General features: G+C 37.5%; 1 protein-coding gene across 1 annotated transcript in view; it reads right to left on the bottom strand.

Moving 5' to 3' along the window:
* Positions 1–25,432, bottom strand: part of LOC103147857 (protein FAM163B-like) — a 31,547-nt gene extending 6,115 nt beyond the window's left edge. The window contains exon 1 of the mRNA XM_007566410.2: positions 24,287–25,432. The gene's annotated coding sequence lies outside the window, so the exon portion shown is untranslated. The remainder of the gene's footprint in view (positions 1–24,286) is intronic.
* Positions 25,433–26,408: the final 976 nt, after the last annotated feature.

Below are 26,408 nucleotides of genomic sequence, written 5' to 3' on the forward strand. Positions count from 1 at the left end.
ATTGGAATTGCATCTAACTAATAATGTAGCTATGGTAACTGATTTTTTTTTTTTTACCATTCACTAGATCTGTTGGTGATATTTTTGTTGCTTATCAGAGTGGGTTAGGTGGTCATGTATTTATTAGTGAGTGGGTTTGTGAGGATGGAGTTTGGGGATTAGACATTTTCACTTCAAGCTGTCCACTGAATCAGCCAAGACGCACGTTCCAGAAATGTTTTGGAATGAACAGCATTCAATTATTAGCCTGAATATGAGATCAACCTATGTCCTCTTTCACTTCTTTGAAGCAAATGTTTCATAATCTGTTGCTTTTATTATATTCAAATGGAAGCTATGCTGTCCTGCGTGAAAAAATATGCTTCGTTGAACCTACTAAATATGGATTTGGTGATGAAAATTTCACTTTTAAATTAACTGTGTACTTTATCACAAATGAATGTTTTTTTTTTCAGTCTTTATTGAACCTTTATAGGAGACTCTTTGCACACACAGAAGTAATTAAAATTAGTGACATCAGTTCTCTTTCACATACTGCACTCCCAGCATATTCCAACCTCTGGAAATGATCTGCAAAAAAATAACTCTTTAAAATAAATGTATCTTTTATTGCAGTAGCATAATCTCACATTTTTCAACTCTATTATAATTCTCCTCAGTGTGTGTGATGGCAAGATGAACTTGGGTCCTCTGCCAGACTTGAATGTCACAGTTTTAGTTATTTAACATTTTAATTATTCAAGAGACCCTCAGTTTGGACAAACTTCGATGACATTCTTGGAATAACCTCCGAATTAACAAGATCATTTGTCCATCTACCTTACTTGAATGTTATGTGCTTTTACCTTTCCCATATTGTTATCTAAGAAAAATGTGCTACTGTGCCACATCACATTTATACCCCAGAAACACAGAACATATTATTGATAACTAATTCAAAATTCCAGGTCAGTCAAGTAAAATATAATGAAAAATAAATAAATCAAGCCCAGCTGTATTTCAGGAGAGCTCAGAGTACCGATTATTTTGGCTGAAGTGACTTTCTGCAGAAAATATAAATATTACTGAGGCTGGATTTTTTTTTTTTTAATGGAGAAATTCTCTCAAATTAAAGATTATATATTTTTTTAATATTTTCAGTAGCATGAATAAAATGCACACTTGTTATTTTAAAATAGCTTTAGGGGTTGCAATAGATGTGGAAAGTGCTGGAATTTTAATTTATTTTATATAATGTTTCTTTATCATCAGATTTCGGTTCTCTCACTGCAGTGTTTGTGATTTTTATCTGTGAAAGATAAAGTTTACTTATTTATTTGTAAAACTTTTCATATTTTCTGTTTATTTTTTTTATTACATTCAAGTAACCGCAGCAGATAATATTATGCAAACCAATGCAGCTAAAAACTGATTTGGTTTCTATATTTGGGTCGTTTTCACAACATGTCAGAAAGTGAGATGTGTCATTCCGTCTACACATTCAATAACATGCTATTATGTCTGAAACTTGACAGATGTGGGCAGAGACCTTTTCTCTTTGTTGTATCTGGAAGTGTCACAGGACCACACCAACACCCTGCATTCTGGATAATTGCCTGAAACCAAAAATAGGCCAGCAGGCTTGTTGCTAAGTCATGACTCAAGAGCAAAAGTCATTATTAGCAAGCGGGAACACAGCACTGGAGTATGGGCATATGCTGAAAAGACAGAACTTCACTGTGAGCAAGACAAATAAAAAAGGGAAAATTCTGTAAAAAAAAAAACAAACAAAAAAAACAAAAACAATTGTACAGATAACTTTTCTCCAGCTGCTTCAAACACGTCCCAACGTCTCACCATGAATTTGTTGGAGTGACTTCAAGTGAAAAGCATTTGCTATTCAGAGAACTATTCAATAGCCTTGAAGCAATGCTAACCTACACCGAACGCGTCAGTCGGTAACTTTCTTGAATTCTAAAACCGTTCTGGAGCGTGTCTCCTCAGAGACAGCCTGTAAAGTTTTAGAGGAACACGAAGCACATTGCTCATCTACAAACAAAACACCGCTGCTCTTCTCTCAAGCTGTGATACAGCTGGACTCTAATCCAGTCTGCAGGTCACTCAGCCAACCAAACAAGAAGGAACAGCTTGAGCGGCGCGTTTTGGCCTCAGAGGTTTGTAATTAAAAGATGTGTAGAACTTTGAGTCAGCGAAAGAAAGCAGGAGAGGAAGTTTTATCTAATTTTTGGAGCAAGTAAAGCATTAGTAAGAGCACCGCAGGCAGGAGTCGAAAACATTCCTTTTGAGAAGCTGGTAAATTGAAAAAATAAGGAGCCATATGTTTCTTCTTAGGTAATAAAAAATAATTAGCCACAGTGTGCAACACTTGTAAACATTAACATAAATGCAGACAGCAAGGCCAAGTGTTTTTTTTATGTTGACAAAAATCTTGTTAGCTCTGATAAGATTGCCATAATGCCAAAACGTTTCCATTGATACTTGAGGAGGGTAAGATCATTTTCAGCATGCCATTTGTAAAATAAATGTAAATACATACAAACAAATGATTTTATTTTAATTTCTATTTCTTTCTCATTGTTTTGTTATGCTTTGAGGAATGTCGGTATGAATTGTCATCAGAAGCAAACTTCTTGGTTCTAGGACATTCTAATAAAATATATTCACATATATTTTTTTCTTCATTTTCTGTTAAATACATCAAGCATTTTAAACACATACACTTGAGCCAAACTAAAATTACATAAGAAGTGGGACACAAAGGGTGGCTTAAGGGGTTAAAAAAAAAAAAACTCCCTCAGAAAAACTAGACTATTAAATGAAAGCATCGTCCCAGTGTTAGAAATTGAATGTCACAAAGATTGATGCACTTCTAATTTGTATTTCTGCTCCACATCAGAAGATTTGGTCAGGATTAGGATCAAGCAAAATTAAATGCAAATCCTGAGTGGGGAGGACTTGTTCAGAAATCCAGAGGAACATATATGAGAGGGATCAAATGACACACGCATGGGTGTTGAGTGTGTGGCTTTTAATGAGTTTTTTTTTTTTTTTTTTTTTGCAGAGTTGAAGTCATTACCCTTGTCCAAGCCAAACATTTTGATCAAAATCATGCTCCACTTATTTCATGGTCTCAAAGTATCCATACTCTTTGGACATTTCAGAATTGAATTGAGATGATAGGGGTTGAATAAAAAAAAAAAATGCAAGTCACAATTTTTATGTATCTTTTTTTTCCTCAACTTCACAATCATGTTGTGCTTTCTGTTGGTATATTAAACGAAATTACAAATTACCCCATAAGGTTTATGGTTGTAACGTGATAAAATGTGGAAAAGTTTCTGGAGTAAGTTCTGCCAACTGGAATTATCTAAATGTGAAAAATGGAAGAACAAAATGTATGAGTACAATTTGGTTAAATATGTAATTCTGTCTAAATAAACACTCTGTCTGCCACTTATGCAGGCTATATACCTGCAGTATCAAAAAGGTAAAAGAAAAAAAAATTGTAAAACAACTTTGCAATCCTTTGCAAACAGAGACATAGACATTGCTTTAGTCACTGTAGAGGCTAGGCAGACAATCCGTTGGGACTCCATTAATCAGATCAGCGTGTGAGGGATGTGTTGTGAGAAGGTGACAAACAGTGCTAATTGTTTGACCACACACACCCTGACACACAAGTCCTTCAGACTCCACTGTGAAATAGAGCCTTCGAAACCCGTCCACTCAGCTGCTTTTGCAGGGATTCGTCCACAGGAGTGACAAGAGCTGGAAGCAGCAGAACGATGGCAGGGGGTTGGCGGGGCCCAAAAAAACACCCACAAACACCCACATGCTGTAATTTTAGTAGTAGCTAACATGCTCAGACAGTGAGCTTTAGAATAAATTTCCACACTTCGATGAAACATGGCAGGGATCACAGCAGAGGTCTTGCTCGGAATAATGGCTGTTGACAGGCTTTCAGTTCAGCGGTAGAGAAGTACACAGTAGGTGGAGGATTTGAGTCGCGCACAACAGACAGTAACATGTCTCTGGAACAATGGGAAGAACTCGGCTGCATTGGTGGATGTCAAAGAGTGAATTCGAACAACACAGATACACTAAATAGAGTACAGGATGCCAAAGTGCACAGCCGTAGAGTGGTCTTTAGGGAATTCAGACTCTCTAATGGTTCTTTTCAGTAACTTTAACTAGTCAGCGTGGGTCAGCTTCACTGCCAATATGAGAATCAGTGCAATGATATCTGAATGATTGAATGGTCTCATCGCAGACGACACCTTTCCCTTTTATAAAAGGTGCAGTCTGTCCCACTACAAAGTAACTATAGCTAAAAATGATCTAGTTATTCAACTTCCTCTCAGCGAGGGTGCCTAGATTAATACAGATTTAAAAGTATGTTTAGCAAAAAAAAAAAAAAAAAGTCAATCATCTCTTTTTGATATAACATTGCTTCTTGGAAATGGATTTCTAAATACCAGCAGCAGTTTTACTCTGGTTGTTTTCAGTTCAGTAGTGGGAAATTTCAACCATTCTTACATTTTGTGGAGTTCATTGATCGAACATTCCAGGAAATCAAGAAATGGTTACCTCTGCCTGAGAGGAAGAGGAGGACAGAAGAAGGACAAAACTTCAGGTTAAGCTAGCTCGACCTGAAAAACCTCGCAACATCCCTACATAAAACCACATTTTTGGACTGTGATTTGTCTGCAGTATGATATTTTACATGCACCCCTCTGTCCTTATGTTGTTGTTTTGTTTTTTTTGATAATAAACTCCTTCACTCTCTCTTAGTAAAAACTGCAGACTCATGCACTACATTGATTATGCTAAGATGTTTCTGCAGTCAGATTCTTATGGTAGCTCACTGGAGCCTGAGACCACCTGTGGGTTTGCAGGTGCAGCAAAGATGAACAAAGGAAAGAACCTGCAGCTTAATGCCTTCTGATACTTTTAACTTCTCTGACCATCATACTGGATTTCACGCTGGAATCCAGGAGTAAAAATCCATCATTTGCCTAAAGTATCGTTAGCTGTTGCATCAGATTACATCTGGTGTTTTCTGCTTTGAATTCGATATGTTATTTCACATGCATTACTGATAGCAGAACATGACTGCCTGCATTATTAATTATTTAAAGCAAAAGTATCAATGTTTATGAAATGACAAGGACATTTTCAAACTGGAGTAGTTGGAAATTGCAAACTGGAACCTTTTGCTTCCTGACTGACCATAAAGCTGCTGAACGTCAGTGTTGTAGTACTCGAGATCGGTCTCGGTCTCGATACACTCTGGTCTTGGTCTTGTCTTGGTCTCGGGTTAGGTGGCCTTGAACACAACACTGCTGAACGTTAAGGCTTTCATCCGACTCTTCACAATCCTGGCTCTGACTTAACGGGCCCTCTACGGCCTGTTGACCACTGGAGTCACAATTTGTCCTGGAAATCCTATCAGGATAAACACAAGTCAGTCTGGAAGTAAGCTCAAAGCCGCTGTTGCTGCACTCTTTTATTTTTTTTCTACCATACGTGTGTATACTGTTTTTTTCTGTTCTGTTGCTAGTAATAGATTTTAATCAGATTTTTTTTTTCCCAAAGCGAATGTGTTTCACACATTACTTCTGAACTACAGTTCCGAATAAATCTTAAACGCAGGAAAGCAAGTTTTATTGCTCTTTAAACACATGGAATCTAGGTTAAGTGTTTCAAAAATAAAAACCTTCTAAAGCTCTCCACAATTTCATCTTCTTTTCTTACAGACTAAAGTAAAGATTAATTTAAGAGGCTGAAAAAGTCATCCCTTAGCCTTCACATATTGCTTCTCTCTACATCGCGATGTCTGGCTGCACCAACCATGACTGTATAACTTGACTCACTTTCTGACTCACTCTGTCCTTGCATATTATTCCACCATCTTTCTGTGTCCCTGAACCCATCTCCAAGAATAATGACAACTCAGATGAAGACTGCCTGGGGGTAAGTCCCTTCTAGCCCATCCCTCTACTAAAACCAGCTTAACTCACTCCTCATGCTGACCTTGAATCAGGTGCGAGTGAGAAACGGACGAAAGGAGAATAATTTGGGGTTGTGGCTGAAGAACAAGACGGTAGCTATAAATGTGTTTCTATCCTCCACATGTGTCCCATTATTGCCCAGGAAACATTTCTGTAATTAGTGCTCCTCTGCAAATGATATATCATAAAAATGGCTCTTGGCTTGCATGAATATAGCACTGAAAGGAGACCTGAGGGTCTCTTCATTTAATTATACAGCTCACTAAATGTCCCTCATCCATCTGAACGACCTTACTGCTCTTCTTTAATAATTTCAGCTGATTTAAGTCCAGTCTGCTGCTTTAACCTCAAATGTGCTGTGCATGGACTGAAGCAACAAACCATGACTGCCCCTTTTGGTGTCCGAAACATCCTTTATTATGTGATAAATACCTTTTCTGGCTTTTCAGTTTTAGTCCCAATCCACTTTCAGGAGCATAAAGAACAGAAATCACATAAAGCTGACCAGAAAAACAACAAAATAATTCATTTTTTAAAAGTTTTAGGATCAAAAATGTCAGAAAAATGTTTAAAATTTCTTGACAAAAAAAATATTGATTTAAACAGTTTCATTGAAATATGTTTAAATTTAAATGTTAATTTATTTAGTCAATCCAGAGTAAAGTTTTAACAGTATGTCTGGACTTTGACTGGGACACATTTGATTTTGATCTGAACTTCCATTGTTGCTCTGGCTGTACGTTTAGCATTGTAAATGGTTTGGTCCAGGATGTGTGGGGTCTGCAGAGATGTTAGCTGACCTTTTCCTGACCCTAATGCCAGGTGATTGTTTTTTCATGATGCCTGTTTTCACCAGTGTTCTCTAACAATCCTCTGATACCATTCCAGAAGTGGTAAAAAGAGTGATTGGGGCTAAATACAAATGCATGCCTTTGATTTATATATGAAAACCCTTTGGAAAATATACATCCCTTACTTGCTACTTAACAATTACGGGCCACAATACCCTGACGTTTGTGATTATAATATGACAAAATGTGAAAATGTCCAAGGTGTATGAATAGCTGTACAGTATCCTCTGCAAAAAATCTCCTATATTCACCAAATACTATGGATGTCTGAGCTAATTTTACCATGTTTAACAGGACATTGAAGCAAACAAGAAGTTTAAATTTAGGGTACTTTACGAGTCACTCAACTCTTTCCATGTCTGAGTAGATCTAGCACAGTTAAAGCATATTTGCTCAATTCTAGGACGTCTGTGTGGCTCAAAACACTTTAAAAAATCTCCAGTTTCCTTTTTACATTTTACATCAGATTTAAATTGAGTTGAAAAAAATTGTCAGTCATGTTCTGTTATTCCAAATAATTAAAGAAAGGGGCAAAAAAGCTTTCAGTTTTGAAATCATCTCAAAATAACTGCATGTAATCACATTTTGTCAGTCTGATGCTGCACTTCCTGTTCCTCCCCTCTGCTTCACAAAGCTCTACCCTCTGCTGTGCAAATAACACCATTGGTCTGAGGACGACAGGCTATAATCTTGGCACCACCAGGGGCTGCAGTGGGGTCTGAGATATTTCAGTACTTTCAGTATCACGGAGAACTGAGGGTAGTCGCTGTTCTGCTGACTGACAGCATGCTTGTACTTTTGATTCATGAAGACAAAGTTCAGGATTTTTAGTCTCATATTTTTGCCCACAAGCTCAAAGGGAGTGACTTTAAACCTATTTAGGGAAACGGCACAAAAACCAAAGCCTCTTAGTCAAGAATCCATCCATCCATTGTTTAAACCCGCTTATCCGTGCCGGGTTGAGGTAAAACTGGATCTCTAGCAGTGATTAGGACAGAGGTGGGGTACATTCGAAAAGGTTGCCTGAAAAATTGTTGGGAGATTTTGTCTCCCTTAATGTCCTCCTCATTGTCTATGCTAGCTAAACAAACCTGGATCCTTAATCAGCCTTGCTTATCTCTGTTCTAAAAGCCAACATGTCCCAGTTTGCATTCTTTTAGATACTTTAAACTTACTTCAATTTCATGTTTTCTTGTCTTTCCCATTCAAAAGACTGGCAGCTGTCAGATCATTCACAAACCCAGGGAAACCCAATGATGGAATAACTTGAGGTTCATTAAATATTTAAAGGGATGCTTCAGTTACATTACAGCGGTATACTACATTATTTTGTCATGAACATGATTTTCTAAAAGAAATAAACAACAGAAAATACTTTGGATTAGGATTCTTACCAGTCGATTTAATCCATTTAAAATAAACTGCTCTGGAAATGTGTTGGTTATTGTCACAGCAATTGTTTAGCTTCTACATCTTCCAGATCAATGTTATGACTCTAAAGTGCTCCCACATGTGCAGTGACTGTGCAACCCTGTACATCTCACACCGTGTGGATAACTTAGTTTCCTTTCTTAATCAAAGAGCAGGACAATCCTGCTAGCGATAGGTCCAAGCTGCAAATGTCACATCGAGGAACTTCAAGGAGACAGATTTCTCCATGTAAATCTAGATTGGTCATCACTAAATAGTAGGATACAAACTATGTGATCTCTAAAACAAAAAAAATCCAATTAAAAAATTATAGCCAGTGCTGTTCTCTGATGTCTTACAGACCTCCTCCTGGTTTACAAGCTAAATCTGCTCCTTATGAGAGATTCAGAGAATGAACTACTAGCTGTATCATTTATAGCTGCCATATGGAAACAAAGTGTAAAAATGTTGAAAACTGACTAAACAAGTCATGTTTTTGACATTTATAATATATCAATAAACAACAGTTGTATATAAATACCATCTTTCACTCGCACTGCTCAGGCTTAATCAGTGTCTTCCACTAAATGCAACTCTTTACTATTCTTTTGTAAGGCAGCACACTGCTAACTTCAATTCGAGTCACTATGTCAACAAAGCACTTGCTGTTTTCAGGAGAGGATTTTTGCATTTTACGCCCCACAGGTCATTTCAAATCCGGTCACATACCATAAACCGTTTGCTATGGTCTGTGAAAATATGCATGTTGAAAAGATGTCAACTTTTCAAACAAAAGTTTGTAGTGAACAGTAAGAGCACACCCACATCTGTCAGTGCTGGCTTTGTCTTGCGAGTGTGGGTGAAACAAGTACTATGATATGAAAATCTATTTTTTTCTAGCATTGTCAGACTTGTGAGCTGATGTGAAGCTGAAATAATGTGCAGTCCAATATTTTTTCAAGACTCTTTTGGAAAGCTGAAATAAGTTTCCTGATTATTTCAGGAAACTTATTTCCTGAAATAAATAAGTTTTATTTATTTCAGGAAATAAATAAAACTGAAATAATCAGTTTTATTTCAAAATGCCCAAAATGCCATTTGGGCATTTTTCATGGCAAAATGCCCAAATGCCCATTTGGGCATTTTGCCCAAATGGCAAAATGCCCATTTGGGCATTTTGCCATGAAAATGCCCAAATGGCATTTTCATGGCAATTTCAACTAAATAGAGCAAACTATTTTCAATCTTTTAATAAAAGAAGTGAACATATCTGCTCAGCAAGTTGTTTCTAATTGGGGAGAAGGCTGAAAATGAGGCAGGATGATTTTGCAGTTTCACACACTGGTTCTCTTTACCTCAAGGACATGCAACCTGATCGCAGTGCCCTCAATATCGTTTGATATTTCATCTAAATGTATGTATGTACCAAAATGAAGGGAAATCTGCATGCACATACCTGTGCAAGAAAAAAATGCAGTGAAACTAGAAGTAGTATACTGAAGGCCAAGACACATGACTATTAAATCCCTAATCAGTGTATGAAAAGATGAACAGTGTGAATAAAAATGAAAAAAATTAGAAAATATCTATTAAAATGATCAGTTTTAATATTTTTATTTTAGCTTGTCACAAATCCTCTGTAGTGTTGTTTTGGGCTGGCTTTTCTTTTCTGTGATCTAACATGACAAAACTCCAGGTCCCATTTGATAAAGGTAAAGATCCTGTCAAACTATTCCTTATGTTGTCACCTGTTTGTCAAAAAGTGTGTAGAAAAGAGGCTCAAGACATGAAGGAAGGACAACCGTGCCACGGTGGAGGGATATTGGAATGAAAGATGTGGAATCTACAGGATGCTATGTAAGGATGAAGTAAGGTAATTTTCTTTTATTTTCTTTACTTAATGATTATTTGAACATTTCTAAAAGTTTAGTGCCCCCTACTTCTCAAATATTTACGGGAATTAATTAATTTAAAAAAAAAGCTAAAATGATAAATGGCCATTATTCATGTAGCTCTTTATCAAGTCCAAGGCCTCCAAAGCTTTTCACACAACACACACTGATTGTAGCAAGCTACATTGTAGCCACAGCTGCCCTGGTGCAGTGTGACAGCAGTGAGGCTGCAATGCATCGGTGCTACCAGGGCCTCTGACCAACAACAGAAGGCATGACAGGTGAAGTGTCTTGCTCAAAGACACAACAACTGAGGCAAATGGAACAAAGGGTTTCAACCGGCAACCCACTGATTACACTATGCAGATGCTCTGTCTGTGCTGATAGTTTCAACTCAATTCTGGGTGCATAAAAGTCAGAACAGCTCGTTAGTAGCACTGACATACATTCTAATTAATTCAGTAAATAAATATTTGGCCACTTGGGGACATTCATGGAACTAAGATCGGATCATAAGGAAAAATACACAAAAGGAAATGCTATGTAAAACAGGGGAATGTCAAAAGCAGCACTTTAGAAACGTGACCAGGGTTTCTTTCCGCAAAATGGATGTCATTCCTTCGCATTTAGACACAGGTACAATGTTTCTGTTTGTGCAAACATGTATACAAAATTGAATAAGATGTGAAAAATCAGTTTCTAAAAAGTTACTTAATTCTACACAGTTTGTCAGATTTAAATTGAATTTAAAATGTTGTTTCAAGGCATCATCCAGTCATAGTTAGTTAATTTGCTAAAGCCAAAATTCACATGAAGCCAGAATGTGACTTGGTCAGTATATGCATTTTACATTGTTTATGCATGCAAAAAGCAGAAATAGTTTCCTACCCTGTGCATGCATGCAGCTGCATGCTCCAATCCTGAGGTAAAACAGGATGCATATTTGACTGTGATCAAGAATAGCCGATGCACTATTCATATTACAAAACATTAAACCAGCAAAAAGAAAAGTAAGAAACTTTAAAAAAAGATAAATTAGCAAAATGAATGATATGGATAATATATAGATAATAATATATAGGTATGGAAATAGAATCAGAAGATAAAAATGGATGGAGAAAATGTAAAAATAGAAATGTTTTGGGAGTGTTTTCAAAATCTGCTGATTGCTCGGCTGTTACCACTAATGGTCAGCGCTCCAGAGGCGGCATGAGCAACAGTATGAGCTGATCTTCAGTTTCTATGACTACCGTTCTATTACCGACTGACATTTTGCCATTACAGTTTCAGTTTTTGAGTGGGTGGTTTATGTTTTTAAAGTAGTTTTATTTGCACCAACTTTCCCCAGCGTGCTCTAAGCTGATAAATAAAAAAAGATGCATATGCAAACAGCGTATAGAGACAAAAATGAATCATGAGCTAAATGGAGAAGTTTATGAATTACTGTTTGTTTTTTTATTGAAGACCACCTGGGCATCTGGGTATTTTGTTCTGTATTTTATTCTAATTACATCTGTCTCCAAAAAAGGTCCATGCTGACATTTGCAACTTTTATGTTTCAGATTAAAAGCTATAAACCGTGGGCTCTGTTGATAAGCCTTGGAAAAAATGATTTGGACCATAAAATTAATAATGAGAATACCCCTGGGCTTTTTCAAAATGAATGCGGTGTAATTCAATTAAAAGTGTAAACTTAGCCCGAGTAACATATTATCTCACTTTAGTATTTATTATCTAATATGCACATATGTGCAGAAAGAAGGAGTATAAAGATAAACCATGCACATTAGTCTTGTGATTTCAGTTAATATTTGTTGGCAGGTTTCAGAGGGTTAAGGGATGTCTTCAAAACAAAGAAGCTCTGGTTTCAGTCGATTTCAATTTCACATCATAATGTAATATAGCTACAAATCGGAATATGCATTTATAATATAATAAGTTTTGTAAAATTGATGCACCCATATTTAGTTATTTTTTGATTATGTAAACTTTTACATGCTGCAAATATTGGAATGTGTAAAAAAAGGTTTTGATGAATTATTATAGTAATAATTCATCAAAACCAGGATGAAATGTTGTCAAGATTTCATCCTGACAACATTTAGTAAGACTAGAACATTTATAGCAAATGGTTATTTTTTTTTTTAATTAAAATTGTATTTTTACTCAAATTTAACAAAAGAACAAAGATAACTAAATAAATTACAGCAGATGAGCACAGCAAAGATGCGATGGAAGAGACTCAAAAGGGATGCGGGGAAACAGCCTGTTTTTTCCACGCCCTCTGACCGAATGCTCTCCATCCCCACCTCCCTTTGGAGTGAACATCAGATTTTTTTCTTCTTCTTCTTTTTTTTTTAACAATCACTCAGTGGGATGAGGTCAGGCGACCAATAGATTCTCTGCACAGACATGCTCGTGTGCTGGTCACTTCTGGGGGTCTGAGCACATCCGTCTGTGCACAAGTGATGAGTGAGCACGTCAGGGTGTAGCTGCGAGGGGGGAAAGCATGGTGCTGAGGGGGTGGAGTGAAAAGATGGGTGGTGGTGGAAGGGAAGACGAGGAGGAAGAGGAGGAGGAGGAGCGGGTGGCGACTGTTTAACATGATCAGTGAGCAGGCATGTTCCCTTCCCCCCAGTTTCAATCTATCCTCTCCACTCTCCCAACGAGGAGTACCAAGAGTGCGTTTTTAACCCAATTAGGTTAAAATAATTACAAAAATCTGAATATGGTACCCACTAATTGAATATTTCTTAGCACTTTTAAAACCTTCCTTATTCTCCTCCACAACCCATCCTGATGTTTTCTCATCACCCATCTGTCTTGGAAATGTGTTTTTCCTCCTTCTGTTTGTCCTTCAGCTTCCCTCTCTCCCTCTTCTCATTTTTTTTCTGTCTTGGTAAACAGACTGGAAGCTGGTAGAACAGCAGGTAGATGCACCACATCTTCAAGTCAGGCTCCAAGGAAAATTCAAGACTGTTTATAACAGAAATATGTATGAATGTGTAAATGTGTAAGAGAGAGAAAGAGAGAGATTTATGTCCCAAGAGGCCTGGGGTGACCTGGGGGTCATCGAGAGAGTCACCATGGGAACACAAACCCCTCCTTGCCTTTTATAGTTCTGTGGTCATCTAGTCCATACATGCATACATTGTAGAGCAGTAGAATTTCACCAACATAATAATGAAAAACATGTTATGAGTCATCGACCTTTCATTTTACATAAAACCTTCAAATGATGCATCATCAAAATAAAGATTGTAAAGCCAAAAGCACATCAACAAGGTAGCGGTGAGTCATTGCATTTGACAACCACTTTCATTACCACAGATCGAAAGTATTTTTCTAAAGTGATTTGAGCTCTGAGAACTTAAATCATGGTTAATATTTTCTCAGGCAGTGATAACAGACCGAGCGGTCAAGGCTGGCTACCATATGCCTCTAATATAGGTTAAAAATGAATAGAGGTGGATTTCCTGTCGGTTGCCGGTTTTACTTTCAAGTATAACCTTAAACTACCTTAAATAGTTAAAATAGGTGACAATGTGGTAACACATAATCAGAGCAAAAAGGAACAATAATTATGCTCCCCTATCGATATACATCTTTAAAATCAACTGTTTGTTCATGCTGATAAATTCAAAGTAAAAATGTTGCGATATTCGTGCTGCACCAGTAATCGGTGACGTCAACGTCAATGTATGAACATTTCTCGTCAGACCCCCAGCTGGTTGCAGCAGACAGCTGCTCATACCGAGCCAAGTTCTGCTGGAGGTTTCTCCCTCTGAAGGGAGAGTTCTCCTCTCCACTTACGCTACATGCACGCTCAGTGACGGACGGCTGCAAAGTTAAAGCGCAGTGGAATTGACTGTGTCTTGTCACTTCATGCTGGTTCTGGGAGAGATTGCTCCAAAGTCAGTGACTTGAAGCAATCGTCTGGACTTCCTTAGGCAAAAAACTTTTCACCAGTGTAAACTTATTTTGAGCTTAAATTGATGCTATATAAATAAATTCAATTGGATTGAAAATTTAGATGAGGAAGATATGGAGCCTTCCTAAAGCACTGCTTAAAAATATTTTAAAACAATTCTCTCAAAACAGCTGCAGCTCATGTCTGATCATTTTCTTTTGGTCTATCTTTTTTTTATGGAAACAGAGTCAGGACAAGGCAAGGGAGGTGTACAAATACAAAAACAGCTGCATCATTGTTATGGTTTCTATCTCTGAAAGTGATCATGAGTCTGAGCAAACTGGGGTTATCTTTAATCTCTGGATTTCTTTCATTTTTACTAGTTTTTATTTTTTTAAATATCAGCAAGGACTCTGTTTGCATGTAGATGTGAGGTGCATATGAAGCACAAATTATTAGTTTTGGAAAATATTGTTAAGGGTACAGATTATATCAATGCCCTCAGTAAAATTAATATTTAAAATACCATAATACAATGATTGTAACATCCTTTTAATGGCTGTTGCATGGATCATACACTGTCACATAAGGCATAAGAAGAACACATGTGAGGAGTGCCACTGTGCATCACTTCATTTGAAGGCCATCACATACTTCAGTGCATTCTGCTGACGGGTGTTGAAGCTTAACAGCTTACTGAACCGCAGCAGTAGCTTATTTTTGCAAAACAAGGCATGCTGTCCCTGTTGTTTAAATGTTATTGATAAAAAAAGTGGCCATTTTTACTAAATTAGACTTTTAAAGCATATATGTTTTATAATTTGACTTTTGTAACTTCCTCTAACAGGTAGCTGTACTGCAGCGCAAATGCTAGCCTGTGCATAATTATAAACAGCATCAAAGGATTTTATTTCAGTGGTTCTGTTTTGCTTTCTGATGATTTTGCTGGCTTAGAATGTGAAAAGTACTTTGCTTCTGCTTTATTTTTTAAGTGTGAAGTTTAGATTGAGTGGCTATTATCCCACCATCACCACAAGAGGAGACAGAACCAAAGAAAATAATCGTTTCAATTTTAGAAATAGCTTCAAGTGTAAACTGCATCTCAGCCTTTAGAAATGTGCTTGTTGGCTGACATATCATCTGGTCAGTCACTGCCCTACGTATCAAAATGTTTCCAATACACTCNTTGATTTTGATCTGAACTTCCATTGTTGCTCTGGCTGTACGTTTAGCATTGTAAATGGTTTGGTCCAGGATGTGTGGGGTCTGCAGAGATGTTAGCTGACCTTTTCCTGACCCTAATGCCAGGTGATTGTTTTTTCATGATGCCTGTTTTCACCAGTGTTCTCTAACAATCCTCTGATACCATTCCAGAAGTGGTAGCAAGACTGATTGAGGCTAAATACAAATGCCTGCCTTAGATTTTTATATAAAAACCCTTTGAAAAATATACATCCCTTACTTGCTACTTAACAATTACGGGCCACAATACCCTGACGTTTGTGATTATAATATGACAAAATGTGAAAATGTCCAAGGTGTATGAATAGGTGTACATAATCCTCTGCAAAAAATCTCCTATATTCACCAAATACTATGGATGTCTGAGCCAATTTTACCATGTTTAACAGGACATTGAAGCAAACAAGAAGTTTAAATTTAGGGTACTTTACGAGTCACTCAACTCTTTCCATGTCTGAGTAGATCTAGCACAGTTAAAGCATATTTGCTCAATTCTAGGACGTCTGTGTGGCTCAAAACACTTTAAAAAATCTCCAGTTTCCTTTTTACATTTTACATCAGATTTAAATTGAGTTGAAAAAAATTGTCAGTCATGTTTTGTTATTCCAAATAATTAAAGAAAGGGGCAAAAAAGCTTTCAGTTTTGAAATCATCTCAAAATAACTGCATGTAATCACATTTTGTCAGTCTGATGCTGCACTTCCTGTTCCTCCCCTCTGCTTCACAAAGCTCTACCCTCTGCTGTGCAAATAACACCATTGGTCTGAGGACGACAGGCTATAATCTTGGCACCACCGGGGGCTGCAGTGGGGTCTGAGATATTTCAGTACTTTCAGTATCACGGAGAACTGAGGGTAGTCGCTGTTCTGCTGACTGACAGCATGCTTGTACTTTTGATTCATGAAGACAAAGTTCAGGATTTTTAGTCTCATATTTTTGCCCACAAGCTCAAAGGGAGTGACTTTAAACCTATTTAGGGAAACGGCACAAAAACCAAAGCCTCTTAGTCAAGAATCCATCCATCCATTGTTTAAACCCGCTTATCCGTGCCGGGTTGAGGTAAAACTGGATCTCTAGCAGTGATTAGGACAGAGGTGGGGTACATTCGAAAAGGTTGCCTGAAAAATTGTTGGGAGATTTTGTCTCCCTTAATGTCCTCCTCATTGTCTATGCTAGCTAAACAAACCTGGATCCTTAATCAGCCTTGCTTATCTCTGTTCTAAAAGCCAACATGTCCCAGTTTGCATTCTTTTAGATACTTTAAACTTACTTCAATTTCATGTTTTCTTGTCTTTCCCATTCAAAAGACTGGCAGCTGTCAGATCATTCACAAACCCAGGGAAACCCAATGATGGAATAACTTGAGGTTCATTAAATATTTAAAGGGATGCTTCAGTTACATTACAGCGGTATACTACATTATTTTGTCATGAACATGATTTTCTAAAAGAAATAAACAACAGAAAATACTTTGGATTAGGATTCTTACCAGTCGATTTAATCCATTTAAAATAAACTGCTCTGGAAATGTGTTGGTTATTGTCACAGCAATTGTTTAGCTTCTACATCTTCCAGATCAATGTTATGACTCTAAAGTGCTCCCACATGTGCAGTGACTGTGCAACCCTGTACATCTCACACCGTGTGGATAACTTAGTTTCCTTTCTTAATCAAAGAGCAGGACAATCCTGCTAGCGATAGGTCCAAGCTGCAAATGTCACATCGAGGAACTTCAAGGAGACAGATTTCTCCATGTAAATCTAGATTGGTCATCACTAAATAGTAGGATACAAACTATGTGATCTCTAAAACAAAAAAAATCCAATTAAAAAATTATAGCCAGTGCTGTTCTCTGATGTCTTACAGACCTCCTCCTGGTTTACAAGCTAAATCTGCTCCTTATGAGAGATTCAGAGAATGAACTACTAGCTGTATCATTTATAGCTGCCATATGGAAACAAAGTGTAAAAATGTTGAAAACTGACTAAACAAGTCATGTTTTTGACATTTATAATATATCAATAAACAACAGTTGTATATAAATACCATCTTTCACTCGCACTGCTCAGGCTTAATCAGTGTCTTCCACTAAATGCAACTCTTTACTATTCTTTTGTAAGGCAGCACACTGCTAACTTCAATTCGAGTCACTATGTCAACAAAGCACTTGCTGTTTTCAGGAGAGGATTTTTGCATTTTACGCCCCACAGGTCATTTCAAATCCGGTCACATACCATAAACCGTTTGCTATGGTCTGTGAAAATATGCATGTTGAAAAGATGTCAACTTTTCAAACAAAAGTTTGTAGTGAACAGTAAGAGCACACCCACATCTGTCAGTGCTGGCTTTGTCTTGCGAGTGTGGGTGAAACAAGTACTATGATATGAAAATCTATTTTTTTCTAGCATTGTCAGACTTGTGAGCTGATGTGAAGCTGAAATAATGTGCAGTCCAATATTTTTTCAAGACTCTTTTGGAAAGCTGAAATAAGTTTCCTGATTATTTCAGGAAACTTATTTCCTGAAATAAATAAGTTTTATTTATTTCAGGAAATAAATAAAACTGAAATAATCAGTTTTATTTCAAAATGCCCAAAATGCCATTTGGGCATTTTTCATGGCAAAATGCCCAAATGCCCATTTGGGCATTTTGCCCAAATGGCAAAATGCCCATTTGGGCATTTTGCCATGAAAATGCCCAAATGGCATTTTCATGGCAATTTCAACTAAATAGAGCAAACTATTTTCAATCTTTTAATAAAAGAAGTGAACATATCTGCTCAGCAAGTTGTTTCTAATTGGGGAGAAGGCTGAAAATGAGGCAGGATGATTTTGCAGTTTCACACACTGGTTCTCTTTACCTCAAGGACATGCAACCTGATCGCAGTGCCCTCAATATCGTTTGATATTTCATCTAAATGTATGTATGTACCAAAATGAAGGGAAATCTGCATGCACATACCTGTGCAAGAAAAAAATGCAGTGAAACTAGAAGTAGTATACTGAAGGCCAAGACACATGACTATTAAATCCCTAATCAGTGTATGAAAAGATGAACAGTGTGAATAAAAATGAAAAAAATTAGAAAATATCTATTAAAATGATCAGTTTTAATATTTTTATTTTAGCTTGTCACAAATCCTCTGTAGTGTTGTTTTGGGCTGGCTTTTCTTTTCTGTGATCTAACATGACAAAACTCCAGGTCCCATTTGATAAAGGTAAAGATCCTGTCAAACTATTCCTTATGTTGTCACCTGTTTGTCAAAAAGTGTGTAGAAAAGAGGCTCAAGACATGAAGGAAGGACAACCGTGCCACGGTGGAGGGATATTGGAATGAAAGATGTGGAATCTACAGGATGCTATGTAAGGATGAAGTAAGGTAATTTTCTTTTATTTTCTTTACTTAATGATTATTTGAACATTTCTAAAAGTTTAGTGCCCCCTACTTCTCAAATATTTACGGGAATTAATTAATTTAAAAAAAAAGCTAAAATGATAAATGGCCATTATTCATGTAGCTCTTTATCAAGTCCAAGGCCTCCAAAGCTTTTCACACAACACACACTGATTGTAGCAAGCTACATTGTAGCCACAGCTGCCCTGGTGCAGTGTGACAGCAGTGAGGCTGCAATGCATCGGTGCTACCAGGGCCTCTGACCAACAACAGAAGGCATGACAGGTGAAGTGTCTTGCTCAAAGACACAACAACTGAGGCAAATGGAACAAAGGGTTTCAACCGGCAACCCACTGATTACACTATGCAGATGCTCTGTCTGTGCTGATAGTTTCAACTCAATTCTGGGTGCATAAAAGTCAGAACAGCTCGTTAGTAGCACTGACATACATTCTAATTAATTCAGTAAATAAATATTTGGCCACTTGGGGACATTCATGGAACTAAGATCGGATCATAAGGAAAAATACACAAAAGGAAATGCTATGTAAAACAGGGGAATGTCAAAAGCAGCACTTTAGAAACGTGACCAGGGTTTCTTTCCGCAAAATGGATGTCATTCCTTCGCATTTAGACACAGGTACAATGTTTCTGTTTGTGCAAACATGTATACAAAATTGAATAAGATGTGAAAAATCAGTTTCTAAAAAGTTACTTAATTCTACACAGTTTGTCAGATTTAAATTGAATTTAAAATGTTGTTTCAAGGCATCATCCAGTCATAGTTAGTTAATTTGCTAAAGCCAAAATTCACATGAAGCCAGAATGTGACTTGGTCAGTATATGCATTTTACATTGTTTATGCATGCAAAAAGCAGAAATAGTTTCCTACCCTGTGCATGCATGCAGCTGCATGCTCCAATCCTGAGGTAAAACAGGATGCATATTTGACTGTGATCAAGAATAGCCGATGCACTATTCATATTACAAAACATTAAACCAGCAAAAAGAAAAGTAAGAAACTTTAAAAAAAGATAAATTAGCAAAATGAATGATATGGATAATATATAGATAATAATATATAGGTATGGAAATAGAATCAGAAGATAAAAATGGATGGAGAAAATGTAAAAATAGAAATGTTTTGGGAGTGTTTTCAAAATCTGCTGATTGCTCGGCTGTTACCACTAATGGTCAGCGCTCCAGAGGCGGCATGAGCAACAGTATGAGCTGATCTTCAGTTTCTATGACTACCGTTCTATTACCGACTGACATTTTGCCATTACAGTTTCAGTTTTTGAGTGGGTGGTTTATGTTTTTAAAGTAGTTTTATTTGCACCAACTTTCCCCAGCGTGCTCTAAGCTGATAAATAAAAAAAGATGCATATGCAAACAGCGTATAGAGACAAAAATGAATCATGAGCTAAATGGAGAAGTTTATGAATTACTGTTTGTTTTTTTATTGAAGACCACCTGGGCATCTGGGTATTTTGTTCTGTATTTTATTCTAATTACATCTGTCTCCAAAAAAGGTCCATGCTGACATTTGCAACTTTTATGTTTCAGATTAAAAGCTATAAACCGTGGGCTCTGTTGATAAGCCTTGGAAAAAATGATTTGGACCATAAAATTAATAATGAGAATACCCCTGGGCTTTTTCAAAATGAATGCGGTGTAATTCAATTAAAAGTGTAAACTTAGCCCGAGTAACATATTATCTCACTTTAGTATTTATTATCTAATATGCACATATGTGCAGAAAGAAGGAGTATAAAGATAAACCATGCACATTAGTCTTGTGATTTCAGTTAATATTTGTTGGCAGGTTTCAGAGGGTTAAGGGATGTCTTCAAAACAAAGAAGCTCTGGTTTCAGTCGATTTCAATTTCACATCATAATGTAATATAGCTACAAATCGGAATATGCATTTATAATATAATAAGTTTTGTAAAATTGATGCACCCATATTTAGTTATTTTTTGATTATGTAAACTTTTACATGCTGCAAATATTGGAATGTGTAAAAAAAGGTTTTGATGAATTATTATAGTAATAATTCATCAAAACCAGGATGAAATGTTGTCAAGATTTCATCCTGACAACATTTAGTAAGACTAGAACATTTATAGCAAATGGTTATTTTTTTTTTTAATTAAAATTGTATTTTTACTCAAATTTAACAAAAGAACAAAGATAACTAAATAAATTACAGCAGATGAGCACAGCAAAGATGCGATGGAAGAGACTCAAAAGGGATGCGGGGAAACAGCCTGTTTTTTCCACGCCCTCTGACCGAATGCTCTCCATCCCCACCTCCCTTTGGAGTGAACATCAGATTTTTTTCTTCTTCTTCTTTTTTTTTTAACAATCACTCAGTGGGATGAGGTCAGGCGACCAATAGATTCTCTGCACAGACATGCTCGTGTGCTGGTCACTTCTGGGGGTCTGAGCACATCCGTCTGTGCACAAGTGATGAGTGAGCACGTCAGGGTGTAGCTGCGAGGGGGGAAAGCATGGTGCTGAGGGGGTGGAGTGAAAAGATGGGTGGTGGTGGAAGGGAAGACGAGGAGGAAGAGGAGGAGGAGGAGCGGGTGGCGACTGTTTAACATGATCAGTGAGCAGGCATGTTCCCTTCCCCCCAGTTTCAATCTATCCTCTCCACTCTCCCAACGAGGAGTACCAAGAGTGCGTTTTTAACCCAATTAGGTTAAAATAATTACAAAAATCTGAATATGGTACCCACTAATTGAATATTTCTTAGCACTTTTAAAACCTTCCTTATTCTCCTCCACAACCCATCCTGATGTTTTCTCATCACCCATCTGTCTTGGAAATGTGTTTTTCCTCCTTCTGTTTGTCCTTCAGCTTCCCTCTCTCCCTCTTCTCATTTTTTTTCTGTCTTGGTAAACAGACTGGAAGCTGGTAGAACAGCAGGTAGATGCACCACATCTTCAAGTCAGGCTCCAAGGAAAATTCAAGACTGTTTATAACAGAAATATGTATGAATGTGTAAATGTGTAAGAGAGAGAAAGAGAGAGATTTATGTCCCAAGAGGCCTGGGGTGACCTGGGGGTCATCGAGAGAGTCACCATGGGAACACAAACCCCTCCTTGCCTTTTATAGTTCTGTGGTCATCTAGTCCATACATGCATACATTGTAGAGCAGTAGAATTTCACCAACATAATAATGAAAAACATGTTATGAGTCATCGACCTTTCATTTTACATAAAACCTTCAAATGATGCATCATCAAAATAAAGATTGTAAAGCCAAAAGCACATCAACAAGGTAGCGGTGAGTCATTGCATTTGACAACCACTTTCATTACCACAGATCGAAAGTATTTTTCTAAAGTGATTTGAGCTCTGAGAACTTAAATCATGGTTAATATTTTCTCAGGCAGTGATAACAGACCGAGCGGTCAAGGCTGGCTACCATATGCCTCTAATATAGGTTAAAAATGAATAGAGGTGGATTTCCTGTCGGTTGCCGGTTTTACTTTCAAGTATAACCTTAAACTACCTTAAATAGTTAAAATAGGTGACAATGTGGTAACACATAATCAGAGCAAAAAGGAACAATAATTATGCTCCCCTATCGATATACATCTTTAAAATCAACTGTTTGTTCATGCTGATAAATTCAAAGTAAAAATGTTGCGATATTCGTGCTGCACCAGTAATCGGTGACGTCAACGTCAATGTATGAACGTTTCTCGTCAGACCCCCAGCTGGTTGCAGCAGACAGCTGCTCATACCGAGCCAAGTTCTGCTGGAGGTTTCTCCCTCTGAAGGGAGAGTTCTCCTCTCCACTTACGCTACATGCACGCTCAGTGACGGACGGCTGCAAAGTTAAAGCGCAGTGGAATTGACTGTGTCTTGTCACTTCATGCTGGTTCTGGGAGAGATTGCTCCAAAGTCAGTGACTTGAAGCAATCGTCTGGACTTCCTTAGGCAAAAAACTTTTCACCAGTGTAAACTTATTTTGAGCTTAAATTGATGCTATATAAATAAATTCAATTGGATTGAAAATTTAGATGAGGAAGATATGGAGCCTTCCTAAAGCACTGCTTAAAAATATTTTAAAACAATTCTCTCAAAACAGCTGCAGCTCATGTCTGATCATTTTCTTTTGGTCTATCATTTTTTCATGGAAACAGAGTCAGGACAAGGCAAGGGAGGTGTACAAATACAAAAACAGCTGCATCATTGTTATGGTTTCTATCTCTGAAAGTGATCATGAGTCTGAGCAAACTGGGCTTTTCTTTAATCTCTGGATTTCTTTCATTTTTACTAGTTTTTATTTTTTTAAATATCAGCAAGGACTCTGTTTGCATGTAGATGTGAGGTGCATATGAAGCACAAATTATTAGTTTTGGAAAATATTGTTAAGGGTACAGATTATATCAATGCCCTCAGTAAAATTAATATTTAAAATACCATAATACAATGATTGTAACATCCTTTTAATGGCTGTTGCATGGATCATACACTGTCACATAAGGCATAAGAAGAACACATGTGAGGAGTGCCACTGTGCATCACTTCATTTGAAGGCCATCACATACTTCAGTGCATTCTGCTGACGGGTGTTGAAGCTTAACAGCTTACTGAACCGCAGCAGCAGCTTATTTTTGCATAACACTGCATGCTGTCCCTGTTGTTTAAATGTTATTGATAAAAAAAGTGGCCTATTTTACTACATTAGACTTTTAAAGCATAGATGTTTTATAATTTGACTTTTGTAACTTCCTCTAACAGGTAGCTGTACTGCAGCGCAAATGCTAGCCTGTGCATAATTATAAACAGCATCAAAGGATTTTATTTCAGTGGTTCTGTTTTGCTTTCTGATGATTTTGCTGGCTTAGAATGTGAAAAGTACTTTGCTTCTGCTTTATTTTTTAAGTGTGAAGTTTAGATTGAGTGGCTATTATCCCACCATCACCACAAGAGGAGACAGAATCAAAGAAAATAATCGTTTGAATTTTAGAAATAGCTTCAAGTGTAAACTGCATCTCAGCCTTTAGAAATGTGCTTGTTGGCTGACATATCATCTGGTCAGTCACTGCCCTACGTATCAAAATGTTTCCAATACACTCAGTAAGTGATAGGCTGCATCCTGTACAAACCTCCTCCCTCTAAACCTGTGCTGTGATTTCACCAACATTTACAGAACCGTTTCTCTTTGTCTCTCTCTTTTTATTTTTATTTGAGCGACATTATTGCTTCTTGAGATGCATTCTCGCCCTGCCTGACTAAAAATACCTTCAGCTGAACAATTTGGATTGCAACCGTTTCTAACAGTTGGTGACAGAAGTTCTGGCTCACAAGCCATGTGGTTTTGTCAGCGTGTGGCGTGCCTGGCCAGGCAGCAAGTGCTTCATGGAGAGTGCAGAAACCTGTCCCTTGCCTTTATGCTCACTCTCCCATCTGTTTATATCTTTGGTTTGGGCCTATATATTCACTGACATTGCTCATGCTTTCATAAGAGCCTTTGAAAACACTCAAAAAGACAAGTAAGTGGCTCTATCCATGGTGCTGAACTCTCCATCTACCTATCTATGCATGCATGGTTACCTTCAGAGATAAGATGAATTCTTTGGGTCACATCCAGGGCAGTTTTCGCTCCTAGTTGACTTCAGTTATTCAAAAAGTAAAAATAAAATAAAAATAAAAAATATCTGAGCAGTGGCCAAAAAGAAAAATAAATCAATTGGAAGAATAGAAAGAGGATACAAAATCTTTGTCTTTGCTTATGAAAGAGTTTACAACTCTGAACTGGAAGCAAATATAACCCCCAACTGGGCCCAATCCTCTTTGACTGTCCTTCATTAATAAGAAAAAAATCCAGACAAAAGATGCAAAGGTCCAGGCTTATTTCCTTAATCTTCTCCAGTAGATCAGCTTCCTTCACACTCTCTTGAGATGAAAATCATTTTTTTCTTTTCTTAAGCTCAATTCCAGAAAGGAGTATAGAAAAAAAAGATAGGAACAAAATCAAAAAGGTTTCAAACGTTAAAAAAAAATAAATAAAAATGTAAAAAAATAAAAATAAAAATAAATAAATAAAAGCGAACCGGTTTCCGGTGATAACGACGTTTTATCTGACAGATGTGCTCAGCAGCGCACAAGTCCATCAACCGCTCGGCTGGAGTTGTTGAAACAGTGCAGACTGATCTGCAGAAAAATATAACACTCCTACGCAAACATCCTCATGATCAGCAGCACCAGTAGCCTGGGCAACATGTGCGCCGGAGAAACAGCATGGGTGACGGGGGGGAATTTCGCCATTTCTTCCCCTACGACCACTTTCGAGCAGCGTCCTAGAAGGTCGAGGTCAGATTTTTGTAGTAGCGTCGCTCCAGGTTGCGCCTCTCGCCCGGCTTAGATCCCGCTCTCCTTTCTTCTTCTTTTCTGGATCTCCTCCGGCTTCCTTCCCAGTGTTTTATCCTCTTACCGCATGTGCGCTATCCGGCTTTTTATTATTTTTTTTTATTTTTATTTTAAGCCTTTGTTGTGGAAAAGCAAACGCCTGCAACTGGATAGTTCTCCGAGAATAACGGCGTCTGTTTATGCACGGTTGATGTTATTTCCGCGTTGGCCAATTAATTGCCGAATCTTGCAGAGTGACGTCCGATTCTGCGTAGAGACGAAAAGAGAAAAAGAAAAAAAAGAAGAAGAAGCTGCGCTTTAAATCCAGGGGAGGTTGGCCACAGTGCCTGAACGGAAAGTCAGTGTAGTAAATGCAGCCAGTCCTGCTTACAGTCGGGCTGAGGCTACAGTGACGTGAAAAAAAAATACATCCATACCTCTTGAACTTTTTCACGATTGCAAACAGACACTTTAATGTACTTTATTGCGATTTTATGTCATAGACCAACTGTAAATTAAAGGAAATTGAAACCTATTTTTTGTTTATTCATATAGGGATAAATGAAATGTCACGTGTATTTTTTTTTGTGTGATTCCTTTAAAATCGCCTTATTAGGAACAGCGAAAAGCGTTATTAAATGTCATGCTGATTTTGAATTTATGTAAACTTTTGTGCAGCATTGCATACCTGCAATTATGCAATAGGGACCATAACACTCCAAATAACATCCTCCAAACAGGATTAGTTTTTTTTTTCTTTGTGACCATAATCAATGACTTTAGGACGGCCAAATCCATATTAATAATTAAAAGAATTACACCTGACCACAGAGCGTTCAGCCAAGTCACAATGACAAACTGGCCTTTTCATCTGGAACAAAACCTTAATCAAGCTCCATTAGGAAGATGGACACATTGTCCCTTGAAGGATCATTTTTCTCCCTGTGTACTTTCTTCTGTCACTTGTCCTTTTGCTCCCTTTGCCTCCTGACTCTGAGGTCCAGTTTCATCTCTTTGTGCCCAATATTACCCCCTGGTTATCTCACTGTTGAAATCTGTTCCACCCCCTTTTTTTTCAGCCACTCTTTCCTAAAACCTCTTTACTCATCTTTTTTTTTTTCTAATTATCCAATCCAACTTACAACTGCTTGGGTCTCATATCCGGATCAGGCTCGGGGCAGTTTGAGGCACTGCTGGGGGCAGTGGTGTGAGTTTTTATTGCATTCATTATTCAGACTGAAAGAAGTGGAGATTAGAGCACTTTGAGAGTGTGCAGTGTTGAAATATTTATATTAGCAGAGAATGAGATGGTTGGATTGGCTGTGTG

Source organism: Poecilia formosa, unplaced genomic scaffold (genome assembly GCF_000485575.1).
Source record: "Poecilia formosa unplaced genomic scaffold, Poecilia_formosa-5.1.2 Scaffold6, whole genome shotgun sequence".
In the NCBI taxonomy this organism is placed as follows: domain Eukaryota; kingdom Metazoa; phylum Chordata; class Actinopteri; order Cyprinodontiformes; family Poeciliidae; genus Poecilia; species Poecilia formosa.